Consider the following 2644-nt stretch of genomic DNA (forward strand, 5'->3'; position numbering starts at 1 on the left):
TTTTTTTTTTTTTTTTTTTTTTTTTTTTTTTTTAGAGAAAGAGATTTTTGCTAATAGAGCACATGTGCTCACCAGAGACACAGAAAGAGAAAGTGAGAAATCACCCCCCAGGGAGGATGGCCATGCTGCAATGCTTTCTCCTCCATTCTCCTCTTGGGGTTTTGGGCATGCATGCACGTGCTCCCAGCATGATTTTCAAGACACTGGGTCAAGAACTCGAACTGCAATTGGCTGTATGGGAGTCCAGCACCTTAACCCTTACTCTACTTGCTGGCTCTAAAATCAAGGATGCATTTATGTTCCCCAACTTTATGGGTACTAAATGTATGTATTATATTAAATATACATAATAATATATATTGTCAGGATCCCTGAAATGCTGCAAATGGATCCTCTGTGTGCCTTTATTACTACTGTGACACTTTACAGCTTAAGGCAAGAAAAGCATTCTTTGTGAAATAATGGTGAAATATTGATACTCATTTACCCAATTTATTAAACCATTAAACTGAAATATTTTTCCAACAATTCTCTGGTATGCTGGCCTTTAAAAGACACTAACATTTGGGCCACCCTGTAGCCTACTGGTTAAGGGAGTCAGATCCCACATGGCTGACTGACTGCATCTTGGTGGCCTGGAAAATAAGAGGGGTGTGTGTGTGTGTGTGTGTGTGTGTGTGTGTGTGCATGCCCCAAATCCCAATGGAATGGAGAGATGGAGGAGAAAGGAATGTGGCATGACCACTCCCCACCAGTGGTGGTGGTAGGGGGTCCTTCCTCTCTCATTCTTCCTTTCTCTTTCTCTGGAAAACACACATGCCTTTTAGCAATTAAAAACATACACAAGAAAATGATATTTCAACATATTAAGCATTTCTATTTCAACATTTTTTTCTCCAGCCTCCATTGGTTTTTGCCATAGGGCAGGTGCCACCACACCCCAGAATATTTTCTTTTTTCTAATTAAAAAAATAACTTTTTTTTTTTTTTTGGAAAGGTTTTCGCTTTAGGCATGTGTGTTTGCCAGGAAGACAGAGAGAGACAGAGAGACAGAAAGCGAGAAATCACCCCCTTGGGCGATGGCCACGCCTCAATCCTTTCTGCTCTATTCTACTCTTGGGATCTTGGCCACACACGCACATGAACCCAGAGTGAGTTTAAGCCACTGGGTCTGAGACTCGAACTATGGTTGACTACATAGGAGTCCAGTGACATAGCCATTACGCCAACTGCTGGTCCCCCAAAATAACATTTTTAGATTGAAGAAAATCACCATTATTTATACTACTGGGAAAAGAACCACCCGATTTCAGTTGTTCCTGGTGGAGGGCATGGTAGCTCCTGGCAGACAATGAGAAGTAAGGATGGCATGGAAGCCGTGAACCCTGAGGCTGAGGCTTTTTCTTCATTGTCTGCTCTAGAGTAGGATTGGACTGAGGGCAGGCAGCCCAGAGCCCACCATGGCTGCTGCTGTAACTTTCCTCCCATCTCCCCCTCCACCCTCCTCCTGAGCCACCCCTACCCTGGCTCCCCAGCAGGACTCTGCTCTGTGATTTCTAAGGATTTGCATTGCCACTGCTCTGGGAGCCCCCATGTCTAAAAAGAAGGGTGTTTGGGGAGGTTTTCTCTTAGACTTGAAGGGCAAATTGAGGGAGAGGAACTAGGCTCAAGGAGAAAGCCAGTACTCTACCTTTTGAAAATGGTCACTTAAAGAAGATGGGACCTGTGTGTGCAGAGGGTTTTCCTCGTTGAATCACCACACTCCCTTCCTCACTCTCTCCTGCACAGGCAGACACGTCATCCCCTAGTCCCGGGCCTTCCCACTGTTTTCACTGCTCTCACAGATTCCTAGGACCAGGAGCTCTTAGCTTAGTCCCTTCTGTATCTCGGCAACTGGGAAAAGCCTATTGCCATGTGACCTCCACTGCAAGGTCTGCAGAAGTGTTGACCTTGTAGAGACCTGGGATTCAGGTGACGGGTTTACTGCCTTGGGAGAATGGGTGAGCTATTCTGTGCTTTGATTCTTTATGAAAAATGTAAGCACATCGAATTGTGTGCTCAGTTTAAGGCCTTCCCTCCCTAACCCGTGTCACAGGAAGGGTTCCGTTTCCACAGAAAATAGCTGCTGGTCTTTATCGTGGCTCAAATTTGAGATAAATAATTTACCACCTTAGTGAGATCTCACGTGTCCACGTGTGCCCAGGCATCCTTGGCAAATAGTTATGGGAGCTCTAGAAGCAACATTTAGGTAAAAGTAGCTAGTTATTAGGATTTGGTGAAAGACCTACTGACAAGTATTTAATATGGCCTTGCGATAGATAATAAGTAATTTCCCCTTAGGGCAGAGATCCTGTATCATACTTAAAGGATTTTACTTACTTGTAGAAGTCCCAAAACAAAAACTTTCTGAATCTAAAGAATATACGTGGGGCCAGCAGTGGTTAAGGTACTGGACTTCCATATGGTCTACCATAGTTCAAATCCTGGATCCCGTGCTTGAAACTCATGCTGGGCACAGGTGTGTGCAAGCCCAAAATCCCGAGAGGAGAATGGGGAAGAAGGGATTGCAGCATGGCCACCCCCCTTGGGGGGTGATTTCTCACTTTCTCTATCTGTGTCTCTGTTTCTTTCTCTCTGGTGAGTG

Source organism: Tupaia chinensis, unplaced genomic scaffold, assembly GCF_000334495.1.
Source record: "Tupaia chinensis unplaced genomic scaffold, TupChi_1.0 Scaffold143936_1, whole genome shotgun sequence".
NCBI lineage: Eukaryota > Metazoa > Chordata > Mammalia > Scandentia > Tupaiidae > Tupaia > Tupaia belangeri.